The sequence below is a fragment of the Primulina eburnea genome, chromosome 2, assembly GCF_022965805.1.
Source record: "Primulina eburnea isolate SZY01 chromosome 2, ASM2296580v1, whole genome shotgun sequence".
Lineage (NCBI taxonomy): Eukaryota > Viridiplantae > Streptophyta > Magnoliopsida > Lamiales > Gesneriaceae > Primulina > Primulina eburnea.
In genome coordinates, this window is record NC_133102.1 from 10,859,067 (window position 1) to 10,873,978 (window position 14,912).

Below are 14,912 nucleotides of genomic sequence, written 5' to 3' on the forward strand. Positions count from 1 at the left end.
TCGAATTTCAAATATAAACTTAAAGTTATAAGATACCTGTCATAAGCATGGTCTCTGGGTTCGTCTCCGTGGCATGGAGAGCAAAAACTCTGCCTTGAGTAGGCAGATTCCTCTGAGGGCACTGCAGAAGTAAGTGGTCTGGACTACCATACTTATAACACTTCCCTGAGCCAAACATACACGCTCCAGCATGGCGGCGTGTGCACCTAGGACAGACTGGGTGCTCAAAGGTCCTCGGGGCCGGGTGTCCCCGCTGCTGCTGCTGCTGCTGACCTCTGTTTCTAGGCGGGCTGTGAAAAGGCTTCTTGTTCTGATGCTGCTGCTGAGGAGGAGGGTGGTGCGGTACCTGGATTGGGCGCTTGCCCTGGCGGTCCCTCTCAATGTCGATCTGATCTTGCTCTGCAGCAAGAGCTCTGGAAACCGCGACTTCAAAAGTAGTAGGGCCTGCCACTCTAACATCGCGGCACAAGATCGGCCGCAGACCATCCATAAAGTGTCTCAGTTTGGCTCCAGCATCACTAGCGATTAGGGGCACAAAGTGGCAGCCCCTCTTGAACTTACGGACGAACTCCGTAACAGTCTGATCACCCTGCCTCAGGATCATGAACTCCCTGGTCAACCTGGAACGCACCTCATCAGTAAAATATTTGGAGTAGAATACCTCCGTGAAGCGTGTCCAGCTCAGCGTAGCCATGTTCAGGGCTACTGACGCTCCTTCCCACCATAAGCGGGCATCTCCTCCGAATAGATAGGTGGCACAACGAACTCTGTCTGTATCTCCAAGCTCCATGAACTCGAAAATAACCTCGAGGGACTTGATCCAGCCATCGGCAATCATGGGATCAGACGTCCCTGAAAACTCCTTCGGCCTTATCTTCATGAAGCGCTCATAGACAGCCTCGGGCCCTGTCGGCCTGGTCGCCTCAGCATTGTTCCCCGCAAACTGTGTGAAGAACTGAGTCATCCCAGCTAGCATCTGGGCATTCATGTCAGGTGGAGGTGGATGTGGTAAGTCTCTCTCCTGCCTCTGCTCCTCCCCGTCCTCTTGGCGAGGCTCATCATTTCTAGTGCGCTCGAGAATGCGTCTAGGGGGCATACTGTTCCATACATAACCCATACGTAACCAACATGCATAATTCTATAATTTATTTAAATTTAAATACTGAACAAAAAAAATCTGGACGTAAAATATATCATGAAAACATGCTGTTAAATAATTCATGCTTTAAATAAAATGCGTAAATGTAAAACTTATAGACCAAAGACGTGACTCCATGAGCTTCTCGTGGTCAGTAGTAGTACAACCCTATACAGAATCATTGCTCTGATACCAGCTATAATGGCCCGAAAATTCGTGTTTGAATTTTGCGGAAAAATTAAAAATTTTCTTTTTAAAATAATTAAAATGCCTCATTCACAAAATAAACTGTTAAATCAAGTTTAATATTCAAAAATAGCAGCGGAAGAAATTATTGTTCGCAAAATAACAAGTTTAAAGTAATCCAACAACTGATAAAAATGTTTAAGCATAAAAATGATATATGCTGAAAATGAGGCCCTCGGGTTCCACTACTGCCGACCCAAGCTAGCTCACTGGTCCCCGCTCTCGGTCCCGACCTCATAAGTACCTACAACAATCAAGTCTAGTGAGTCTAAAGACTCATCATGTATTTATCGTAAATAACGAGTAAGTAATATAATAAAATTGCATGGGAGTAAAAATATCATGTCATGAGGCATAACGTGAAAATAACTTATCATGAGCAATTATAATACGTGCATAACTGACTGAAAATCATAAGTGAAATGCTTGCTCAATCGAGCCCTGTCATAAAATAACATGTCATAAATTTTCTGTTGAGATTATGGTCTACGCAAGTGGCCCCTGCACTGAACTGAACTGAACTAACCGGTAACTGACGATCGGGTGAAGTAATAATCGTCTGATCAGACTAATGCCACAGTATATATACTGGGTGGAACTGAACTGAACTGAACCGGTGAGAGACGACCGGGTGATGCAATAATCCCATGATAGTGAAATGCCCACCAGCAATATTGCATAAATCTAAAAAATATGAATATTTTATAATTTTATGCACGTAATATAATTAAATAGCATAATGAAATATCCTGTATTATTTTAGCACAGGGATAGAATCGTTCCCAAACTCGCTGCGACCTAAATTTAACATGAAAAATATGCAAATGATTTTTCTTGACCCAACTTTGTAATTGAATCCCAAAACGAGACAATTACGCCCAACGACTTCGTATTTAATCATGACTCCGAGCCAACCCGAACCAACACCAAACCATCATTTAGTCATGATTAAAATACACTTAAAATGATGAAATAATGCTCCTAAAATGGTAAGGGCCGAAATTTTGGTGAATGGAGGCCAAAACATGAAACGCTCTTTCGAGAGTCAATTTGGCACATCGCACCGTAATTCCTCGTACGACTTCTAAAATGATCCGAATCATGAACGGCAAAAAACATGACCTTCCTAACTCGATGAGGCGCTGTCCAGTCCAAGGCCATAGGCTAAAAGCCAACCAAGAACTCGAAAAAGCCACTGAACCGAAGCAGCAAGTTGCTGTCCAGAAATTCCAGCAACCGCACTTGTGCTTACATTGCTTCGTTTGCGAGACTATTGGCCATTTGGGCTTGAACCACTGACCAGAGCCTCTTCCCAACATCCTAAGGGGTGGCTTGAACTATGGATAAGGGCCCTAGGCAAGCCTCAATCCAATCCAACACCTCAGACAACACCAAGCTTCAATCGAGAATACCAAAATCTATACGGTGATGTTTCTGAAATTTTGTTTTGTTGCTGTCATGCATCATACCAGTGGCCATAACGTTGACCATGGCTTGATTTAGACATCATGGGATATGGTGTGAACCAGGACTAAGGGCCAGAGTCAACCAAGTTCCACTCCAAACCACCAAAACCGAAAAGGCATGTGCAGAATGTTAAAGGGGTCGAAGGGGGCTGTTCTTGTTTTTTATTTAAAAACCGATTCAACCATGGACCAAGCCTCGAAGGGGCGACTTGGTCACGTCTTAGACATGTCAAGGAGGGATTCTAACCATGGATACAGCCCCTAGGGAAGCCAAGATCAGAAACCACACCTTAGGCAAGAAAACAAGAATCGAATCATGCAAAATCTGCACTATGGGAGTTGCTGTCCATTTCGTCTTGCTTGCGGAGAAGGGACTCCAACCGATGGACCAGCACCTCCCTAATACATCCTAGTTCATGTTTAAAAGTAGCCTTGAGCCCCTGGGAATCGAGCCATACCCTGAACCATCAAAAACATACCAAACCGTGAAGGCATAGGAGGAACCGAAATATTCTGTACATAAGTTTTCGAAAGGTGCTTGATAAAATTTCGGTTTTTGGCTATCAAACCATGATCATGTAATGTTTACAAATCATAATACGACTTGATTGAAGAGTCAATAAAAATAGAAACATGCCTTGGTTCGTTTTGAAAGAAAAACGAACGAAACTACGACGCGGCGCGGAGGAGACAGAGTGATCTTTTTTCTTTTCTTCTACTCGATTTTTTCTGGCGTGACCAAGTCTTACTCTCTTTTAAATTTGAAACGGTTTGATATCCAAGAGATGGCTGGAGGGATCATATGACCGATTCTGCATGTCATCACAAGGCTAGGATAATGATTTATTATTAGTTAATGGTGATTAAAAGTGAAAGGAATAACACGCCAACAAATAATAAGGAAAGAATCAAAGGTGGTGAGTTGTCAAAGAATTTTTGTCTCACTAAGGGGTGGCCGAAAGTAATCAAATAAATGGAGGGAAAATATTGCTTAGTTAGTGTATTTTAAATCTTTAGAGCCTTACCTATCCTTTAAATAATTTAGTGAATTAATTGTGGAACCTAAATGAACTTATTTACTACTTACCTCAAGTTACTTAAATAATTCCTTAAACATCCTTTTAGCTTAAATTAACTTACTAGTTAGCTAAAATAAACTCTGGGAATGTTTTATTAATTTTAAATTTTATCTCAAAACTCCAACTCCAGTCCGGCCTCACTGAATTGACTGAAAAGATAAAAATTAAACTACTACATAAATAATTAAATTTAAAGGAAAGAATAAATACTCATGCAAAAATAATAAAAATCATTTTACTTTAAATGCTAGAAATTATGCATGACTTATACGTAGTCTAATTTACGGGTTCGACATCCCGGACGATGTTTCAGGCATTCCACCAGACAGAAAGTTGGACTTTTCTATCGAGCTGGTGCCAGGTACCGTACCGAACTCTAAGGCACCCTATCGTCTAGCACCTGCAGAGATGAAAGAGCTGAAGGATCAGATACATGATTTTCTAGATAAGGGTTTCATTCGCCCGAGCTTTTCTCCAGGGAATGCACCGGTACTGTTTGTTAAGAAGAAGGACGACAACATGCGGTTTTGCATTGACTATAGGGAGCTGAATTGGGTCACCGCTAAAAATAATTATCCACCGCCAAGGATCGAGAATCTATTTCATCAGCTTCAGCGAGCATCAGTATTCTCAAAGATAGATCTCCGATCAGGATACCACCAATTGAAGGTGAGAGAGTCTCACATGCATATGACGGTTTTCAGGACGCGTTATGGGCCCTATGAGTTTATGGTGATGCCCTTCGGTTTGACGAAAGCGTGAGTAATCTTCAAGGATCTCATGAATCGTATGTTTCAACCATATTTAGATCAATTCGTCATAGTTTTCATAGATGACATACTGATTTATTCAAAGAGCATAGAGGAGCATAGTCAGCATCTGAGGACCATACTACATACTCTACAGGATAGATAGCTGTATGCCAAGTTCAGTAAGTGCGAGTTCTAGCTGGACAGAGTGGAATTCTTTGGCTGCATCATATCTCGAGATGAGGTGGAGGTTGATTCAAGTAAAGTTGAGGGATTCCGAGATTGGGCATCGCCTAAGAGTGTGTCAGGGCTTCTCTTCTATTGTGTTTTCTAGGGGTTGGCTGGGTACTACCAGAGTTTTTTCAGGGCTTCTCTTCTATTGCGGTGCCTATGATCGCCTTGATGAAGAAGAATACCAAATTTTTTTGGGGATCAGAGTGCCAGGAGCGTTTTGACAGTCTGAAGCAGGAATTGACTTCAGTGCCAGTTCTAGCTATGCTATCAGGGAAAGGAGAGTTTGTGCTTTATACAGATGCTTTGAAGATCGGTTTGGGCACGGTTCTGATGCACCATGACAGAGTTATAGCTTATGCGTCCAGATAGTGGAAGGTCCATGAGAAGAATTATCTGACTCATGACCTTGAGCTAGCAGCAGTAGTATTCGCTCTGAAGATATGGAGGCATTATCTGTATGGGGAGAAGTCCAGGATTTTCACTTATCACAAGAGCCTGAAATACTTCTTCAGACAGAAAGAGCTGAACATGAGACAGCGGAGGTGGCTAAAGCTAGTGAAGGATTACAACTGTAACATTCGTTACCATCCAAGTGAGGTTAATGTAGTTGTGGATGCCTTGAGCAGGAAGAATGAAGTGTTAACTCAGTTGTCATTACAGAGACCGTTGTAGACAGAGATTCAGAGGTTTGAGTTGCAGTTTATACAAGGGGCGATGCCCCTAGTCTTTCTACACTGACAATGCAGTAGACACTGAGGGACAGGATCCGAGCAGGACATGCTTCTAAGGATCATTTACATAAGTGGAGACAGAGGGATGACTCTAAGGGCCTGAGGTTGTATACAGTTGAGGATAGTGTAGTCAGATATCGTGAACAACTGTGGGTTCTTAGCAGTGATTCCCTGAGAGCAGATATCATGAGTGATGCTCACGGCGCCCCTTACTCCATCTATCTAGGGAGTACAAAGATGTATAAGGATCTACAGACTTTTTATTGGTGGCCGGGCATGAAGCGAGATATTTTGCATTTTGTCTCCGAGTGTTTGACATGTCAGCAGATCAAGACAGAGCATCAGAGACCTGCAGGGAAGCTGAGACCACTACCTATTCCCAAGTGGAAATGGGGGAACATTACCATGGATTTTGTGACAAGGCTTCCGAGGACGACATGAAGATATAATGTCATTTGGGTGATAGTTGATCGGCTCACTAAATCAGCACACTTTCTACCGATCGGGAAGACTTTCACCATGACTCAGTACGCAGAGCTGTATATCAAAGAGATAGTCAGACTGAATGGGATTCCTGTTTCCATCGTGTCAGACAGGGATGCGAGGTTCACGTCTGCATTCTGGAAGAGTCTGCATCAGGCAGTAGGTACTAAGCTACTCTTCAGTACTGCCTTGCATCTTCAGACCGACGGACGATCAGAGAGAGTGATTCAGATACTCAGAGCTTGCATGATCGACTTCCAGAGTAGCTGGGAGCCGAAGTTACCTCTCGTGGAGTTCACGTACAACAACAGTTATTAGACATCTATCGGTATGGCTCCACATGAGGCATTGTATGGGAGGAGGTGTACGTCACCAGTGTATTGGGATTAGGTAGGAGAGAGAGCAGAGTTGGGGCCAGATATTGTTAGGGATGTAAATGAACCGAAATGTTCGCGAGCTTTTCGGATCTCGGCTCGTTAAAAAGCTCGTTCAGGCTCGTTCGTTAAGCTTATCAAGCCAAGCCCGAGCCTTATTTTGGGCTCGACAATTTTGTTGAGCCGAGCTTGAGATTAATGATGTTCGGCTCGTTAGCTCGTGAACATGTTCGATAATAGGTTCGTGAGCTCAAAATTGAGCTCGTCTCATTTAGCTGGCTCGTGAGCACGAGCTCTAGCTCGGCTCGTTTAAGTGGTTCACGAGCTCGGGCTCGAGCTCGGCTCGTTTAGGTAGATCGTGAGCTCGAATTTGAGATAATTAATGAGTTATAATATTAAAATAATTATGTATGATAAATAATAATAAATTAAAAATTAAAAATTATATTAAAAATGTGAATGTTATGGCAATAATGGCATATTCCCGTAACCTCATCCTCATCTATTCCAAATCCCAAACCCTATTCGGCTATTCCCGTAACCTTACCTATTCCCCTCGAATCCGAGCCTCCCGACCTCCGCCCGCCGTCGCCGAGGGTCTCCGGTCGTAGCTCAGGTCCGGTCGACCATTATCGAAGCAGAAATCGGTAGATTTGAGCGTGTATAGGTAGCGAGACCCCTTTCCCGTCCACCTCTAAACTGCGTACGATTCTCCGTTCTTCCGCCGGCGCCGAGGGCTTAAAATCCTTGTACCGTCTGGGTCGAATTTGATTGAGGCGTGAATCGAGAGTTTGGAGATCGTATAGGTCGCGAACCCTAGCTCTGATTCTGGTTTGGTTTCATCTCCAAATACAGTGGGCAAAACAATTAGAGACAAAAGTTCAAAAGTTTCAGCCTCTCAGGCGTGTTTGAATATTGCTGCTACGGCAATGAATTTAGTCTACTTAAGAAACTCATATTTGTTGGATTGTTAATGCAATGATATAAATATCTGTTAATGCAATGATATAAATTAATTCTAGCGTATGCACTCTCACTCCGTAGAAATTAATTCTAGCGTATGTAGAGACAAAAGTTCAAAAGTTTCAATCTGTTATTGTTGCTACGGCAATGAATCTAGCGTATGCACTCTCACTCCTAATTAATTCTACATATGATTATACGTATATAATCTTATTATTTAAAAATATTATGGTTTGAAATTAATTATACTTTAAAGTAAATATAAAAAAAATTAAAATATTTTAATATAATAAACTGAATATTAGACATCAAAGGCAACCGACTAGATATCTAATGTCGCCGCATAGAAGAAACCTTAGCATTGTGAGGTCCAAAAATACAAGGCCACGTACGTGATACATTATATAGTATCATATTATAATATGATATGGTCCAAAATTATATAGGCCCACGTAATTCATTATATATATATATATATATATATATATATATATAATATTCATTTATTCAAAATTCTAAAGTATATCTTACAGAAATTACAATGTTATAACACTAGTAGAAAATTCGGATTTTACTTCGGCAATAAAAAATTACGAAGTAATACATTACCAATAACTTCAGTAATAATACAAGCAAAGTAAAATAATATATTTTACTTCGGATGCTTAAAAACACAGGCTTCACTATATTTTTTATTATATTTTACTTTGGCATATCAATGTTGACGAAGTAAAAAATAAGAAATATAAGTTCATGCTGAAGTAATAAGATGAACCGCGCAGATTAACAAAGGAAACTAAACTATACCGAACATTTAGCGACGGTTTGCTAGCGACAATCCGTCGCTGATTTCATGAGCGACGGTTTTTCAAACAATCTGTCGCTAATAGCGACGGTTTATATGGCCTCCTCGAGCATATGCGCGTGACAGAGCGCGCATATGCGCGAGGTCTTCTGAGCAGAAACGAGCTTGTTTATCGAGCCGAACCCGAGCCAGGCTCATTAAACAAGATAAACGAGCCATTAACGAGCCGAACCCGAGCCAGGCTCATTAAACAAGATAAACGAGCCATTAACGAGCCGAGCTCGAGCCAAGCCCGAGCTTCATAACTTCCGAACAAGCCGAGCCCGAGCTTCAAACCAAAGGCTCGAGCCGAGGCCGAGCCGAGCAAATAGTTTAACGAGCCGAGCCCGAGCCTGATACTGTTCGGCTCGGCTCGGCTCATTTACATTCCTAGATATTGTCAGTCAGACTGCAGAGTTAGTGGTCAAGATCTCAGATATGATGAAGACCGCTCAGAGTCGATAGAAGAGTTATGCAGATCAGAGGTGCAGGGATCTTTAGTTCGCAGTAGGGGATCATGTATTTATGAAAGTCGCATCGATGAAGGGTGTGATGAGTTTTGGAAAGAAGGGCAAGCTCAACTCTAGATTCATAGGGCTGTTTGAGATCCTAGAGAGAGTTGGGAAAGTCGCATACAGAGTTGCATTACCGCCGAATCTGGCGGGAGTTTATAATGTGTTCCATGCCTCGATGTTGTGGAAGTACATGTCGAACCCTTCGCATGTACTGAATTATGAGCCACTGCAGTTGACGCTGAACCAGTCTTTTGAGGTGAGACCCACTTAGGTATTGGATAGGCAGGAGAAAAGGATCCGGAACAAGGTGATCCACATGCTCAAAGTCAATTGGATGAATCATTTCGAGGAGGAGACTACTTGGGAGACTGAGATCGAGATGAGGAGCCGTTACTGGAGTTATTCCATACATAATAAATTTCGAGGACAAAATTATGTTTAAAGCAGGGGGGGTGGTAATTGTAAGGTGTATGAAATTCGAACTACGTAACCTGACTTCATGCAATTTGAGATTTACTGAAATATGTGTTTAATTATTTTAAAGCTTTAAAGGCATGATTATTTCTTGGTTATGTATGTCATTTCGGTTTTTATTTAAAGTTTCATGCATTAAGGCTTGAAGTTGTTTTTCGTTCTCGAACGAGGAAATGAAACCGGGGATAATCAAGAAAATGTTTTCATTAAATAATTACTTTGAATTATTTAATATATGGTGTAATTAAAGGAGAATTTCGAAAATGGGCCTTGGTTGGGCATTTTTACTCGCCGGGCCATATTTTAAACCGATACGCAAATTTTAACGAGTCGGGGGACTTTGTGAGAGCTCGGACAATAATTTCAAAAAGCACCTAAACAAAATATTTTTCGACAGTGTTTTTGGGCTTGATGGATTTTTTTTATTGCTTAATGGGCCCAAAACCCTTTTTGTCCCTTTAATTTTCATTAAAGGCCCATTAGTGCATAATTGTTTCTACTTAAACTCTACCCTATCAAATCCTAACCCTACTTCAAGCATTCGGCCACCCCTCCCCTTCAGTAGCAGCATCATTTTCAAAATAATCTTAAGTAGCCACTCGAGTTCTCCCTTGGTTTTGGCTAAGAAATCCCTTCCTGTCTCTCCGGTGCTCATCCTACACGTAATAATCCATGGTTTCGAGCGTTTAAACGCAAAGGCACGCCATAATTCTTGTTTTGCTCATCATTCACGCTACTTATTGTTTTTTTGTGTGTGTTTCATGATAAATTATTTAATCAAGCATGTGGTATCGTTTTGTAAAAGTTGACATGAAATATGCACGTTTTTGGCTTGTATCTCACGGCTTATATGGTTTTTATGTAAGTGGCTACCACGGCTGCATGTTTAAGGTTGTACACATTGGTAGACATGGTGTCAAGGGGATGGAGTCGCTAGGTAGTCAAGGGTCGATGAAGGCCGAGCGCTAGTTACCATGGTGGTTGGTTCGGGTGTGGCTAGATCGAAAGATTTGAGTATGCAGCAACGTAAGGGCAGTCACAGGCTATGTACATGGCTCTTGTGGGTCCAAGACATGGCCTAGGATGGCTCGAGCATAGCTGGTTGCGGGCTAGGGGCAGATCGTAGGCGATAGACGCGTTTGGAGCTCGGCTTTGTGGTGTTTGTGAGAAGCTCGTACGTCCGCGTGCATGTGGCTGTAGTAATGGATTTGGTTGGTCCAGGAGTGAGTTCACGGCTTGGTCTTGGTCTTGGGATAGTTGGTTAAATGGTGGCACGTTGGTTCGGGGCTAGGATTGCGTTTTGGGAGGCTAGGTGCACTAGGTTTGGATCTTGAGAAGTGCTGAAATTTCCAGCAGTTACTTGAGGGTCTTAGGTTGTAATGCACATGGGCTGTTCCCGGTTGGACTGATGCAACACGGTTATCCTATTACCCATTACTCATAGAACTTCTCCAGCCCAGGCACTGGAGCTTTTGCCTTCTCAGGATTAGAACCAAAGACCTCCTGGACTTATATAGATCTTGGCATCAATCCTGGTACCAGTTGATCTACTAGCTCAACAGAATATCCCACTCCTGGAAAGTGGTTTCTTTCGTCTTCCCCAACACTTGAACCCAGGACCTCCAGGATAAGTACCTAGATTCCTAAGTGTTGGTACCAACTGTGAAGGCCTAAAAATCCTTACTTTGAAAATTTGCGGAAAATTTTAATTTTTTTTTTAAATAATAAAATGCCTCATTCATAACTAAACCGATAACCAAAGTTTGATATTCAAAATGGCAGCGGAAGTAAATATTTGTTTGCAAAAATAACAAGTTATAAATATTCAACAACGGATAAAAATGTTTGTATAAAATGGTAAGTGCTGAAAATGAGGTCCTCGGGTGCCACTACTGCCGACCCAAGCTGGCTCACTGGTCCCCGCCCTCGGCCCTGACCTCATCGGTACCTACAACAATCAAGTCTAGTGAGCCTAAAGACTCAGCATGCATATATCGTAGGTAACGAGAAAAATATAGTTTGCATGGATAAAAATATCATATCACGAGGCATACTGAAAATAACTTGTACTGAGCAATTATAATACGTGCATAACTGAACTGAAAATCATAGTAAAAATGTTTGCTCCTTGGAGCCCTGTACTGAAAAAAATACGAAATAATTTTCTGTTGAGATTATGGTCTACGCATATGGCCTCTGCACTGAACTGAACTGTCCGATCACTGGCGACCGGGGTACCAAACTGAACTGATCGGTCACTGGCGACCGGGTGGTACCAAACTGAACTGATCGGTCACTGGCGACCGTGTAAAATAATACTCCCATGATAGTGAATTGACCACAAGCAATATCGCATAAATCTCAAAAATAAGTATTTTCTATTTTATGCACGTAATAAAATTAAATGGCAAAAAGAAATATCCTTTATTATTTTACCAACTGGATTGGATCGTCCCCAGGCTCGCTACGACCTAAATATGCCATGAAACATATGCAATAGCTTTTACTTGACCAAACTATGCAACTAAGTTCGAAAATGCGACAATTACGTCTAACAACTTCGTATTTAATCATGACTCCGAACCCACCCGAACCAACACTGAACCAACGTATAGTCATGATTAAAATACGCTAAAAATGATGAATTAATGCTACTAAAATAGTGAGGGTCGAGATCTAGGTGAATGGAGGCCAAAACATGAAACGCTCTTTCGAGAGTCAATTTGGCACATCGCACCGTAAATTCTCGTACGACCTCAAAAATGATCCGAATCATGAACGGCCAAAAACATGACCTTCCTAACTGGATGAGGCATTGTCCAGTCCAAGGCCATAGGCTAAAAGTCAACCGAGAACCCGGAACACGCCTCTGAACCTCGACACGCTTGCTGTCAAAAATTACAGCAACTGTGTCTTCCATTTCTTGCGTCGTTTTCGATACTACCGGCCATTGGGGCTTGAACCACTGACCAGAACCTCTTACCCACATCCTAAAGAATGATTTGAACCATGGCTAAGGGCTCTAGGGCAGCCACAATTCGAACCACACCATGAGAGACCCGAAACTCCCACCCGAGTGCACCAAATTCTGTACTGTGATGCATCGGTTCGCTTGCTGTCTTTCATCGTTCCAATGGCCATTTGATTGACCAAGGCTCGATCTAGAGATCAAGGGATATGGTGTGAACCAAGGCTAAGGGCCAGAGGCAAACCAAGATCCACCCAACCTCATAAAAACCGAAACCACTCACACGAAGGAAAAACAGAAAAATGAAACCGAGGGACACTTGTGTTGTTTCTGTCCAAACGACTTGGGACATGGCTCAAGCCACTTAGGGCCGACTTGACCACGTCCTATGCTTGCTAGGGAAGGGTCCTAGCCATGGCTACTGGCCCTAGGCAAGCCATGACTCGAACTCTAACCCAAACAAGCCGATGACAGTAAACGAAACCCAACTATGACACTTGTTTCTTGCTTGTTGTTTGGAGCATCTAACTCACGGTTTTGGGGCTTGAACCCTTAATAAAAATCGACCCTAACACACCCTATAACATGACCATAAGCAGCCTTGGGAGCCTGGAATCGAACCAGACCCTGAAATCATCAAAAACATGCAACCCGTGAAGCATAAGAGTGGAGAAAAAGCTGTGCAGAATTTTTTGTAAAATGATGCTGTCATAATTCGGTTTTGGTGTTAAAATCATGAACATGAGATGTTTAAAAATACTTATAGGACTTGATTGAAGAGCAATGAACAATATAAACATGCCTGGAAATTCTTTTAAGGAAGACACAAATTATACGACGGCACGGTGCGGCGGAGACGGAGTTTTTCTTTCTCACTTAATTCTCTTGTTGTTCACGATTTGGCTGCTGGTTTTCACACGGTTCTTGCTGCTGTTTTGTTCTCAGATTTCGAATGAGAGGAGGGGAAAGATACTAAGGAATGAAGGGGATGATAAATTTTATTCTTTTCAGTTAATTCAGTGAGGCCGGACCGGAGTTGGAGTAAAGAGATAAAATTTACTGTTAAGAAAACATTTCCTGAAATTTATTTAAGATAAATAATAAGTAAATTTATTGTAAAAGAAGGTTTAAAGAATTATTTAAATAAGTTGAGATAAGTAGTAAATAAAGTTCAATAATTAAATCTTTTAATCTCTAAAATATTTAATGAGTAGATAAAACACTAGAGATTTAAAATTCAATATTTAAGAAATATTTTCCCTTGTATTTCCTTAAGATTTCGGCCATTTAAATAAATTTAAAAATTTAGTAGTCAACTCAAGCTCAATCGGGAACAGCCCATGTGCATTACAAAAAAAGGCGCCTTTTATTTGTAACGATCATGGGCCATTAGGCTGAACCAACAAAGGCCTCGGCCCATACCCACGCACCACTACTTGTCATGGGTCGTAGGATGGTCAGCATGGGCCTCGGCCCATGCCCATGCACCGCCACTCATAGAATATCCCACTCCCTGGAAAGTGGTTTCTTTCGCCTTCCCCAACACTTGAACCCAGGACCTCCAGGATAAGTACATAGATTCCGAAGTGTTGGTGGTTAACCAGTTGGGTGCTTGAAAATTTGCGGAAAAACTTAAATTTTTTTTTTTAAATAATTAAAATGTCTCAATCATAGGTTAAACTGATAAAAATGTTGGATATTCAAAATAGCAACGGAAGAAATCTAATGTTTGTAAAATAATGACTTAAAAATAATTCAGCAATATAAAAAAAAAACTTGGTTTGAATTAAAAATAATAAATGCTGAAATGAGGTCCTCGGGTTCCACTACTGCCGACCAAAGCTAGCTCACTGGTTCCCGCCCTCGGCCCCGACCTCATCTGTACCTTGGTTTGTTTTGACAGAAAACATACAAAATAACGATGCGGCGCGGCGGAGACGGAGTGCTCTTCTCTTTCTCACTTAATTCCTTTGATGTATATGAATGAAACTTTGAAGAACTGCGTAACGGAAGAGCACCGGAGAATTTTCTTGAAATGGAGATGCTATGGCCGATGGGTTGCTGAAGGGAGATGCTGAAATGAAGATAATGGAGTGGTTGGAGAGGGGTGTCGTCTGATTTAATGTGTAGGGTAGCTTTAGGTTTAGTTTAGGGTATTAATAAAATTGTTGATTAATAGATAATGGGCCCTAAATTGTCATTTAAGAGTTAAAAAAAAATATTTAAGCCCAATAAACTTAAAATTAGGCACATTAAATCCAACCATACTCCCGAAAAATATTTCGTGTTGGAAAAGTTTTAAAAATATTAGCCGAACCCTCAAAAAGTCCTCCGATCCTCGTTCGAGCGTGAAATGCACCTAGAAATCCTAATGCGCGAACTTTTAAAATTTCATGAATTAAATCCTACCATGCATGAATTATGCATAAAATACTTAAAAATAATTAAATACAAATTCATGGAATAAACATGCATTTAATGCTTTAAAACAATTTAATAAAATAAACATGCATTTTATGCTTTAAAAGAATTTAAATAAAATACTGCAGAAATTTAATAACTTGCATGCATGCCAACTTTTTAAATTATATAACCGCGATCGTGGGGGAGCTGCGGTTTGCATGGTGGAGCAGCCGTGGGTTAGGTTG

General features: G+C 41.4%; 1 long non-coding RNA gene across 1 annotated transcript; it reads right to left on the reverse strand.

Moving 5' to 3' along the window:
* Positions 1-11,076: 11,076 nt before the first annotated feature.
* On the reverse strand, positions 11,077-14,576 carry LOC140824581 (uncharacterized). The gene is made up of 2 exons (XR_012116380.1): positions 14,139-14,576; positions 11,077-11,233 (listed from the first exon to the last, which is right to left on the reverse strand). It is a non-coding gene; the product is annotated as an uncharacterized lncRNA (long non-coding RNA).
* Positions 14,577-14,912: the final 336 nt, after the last annotated feature.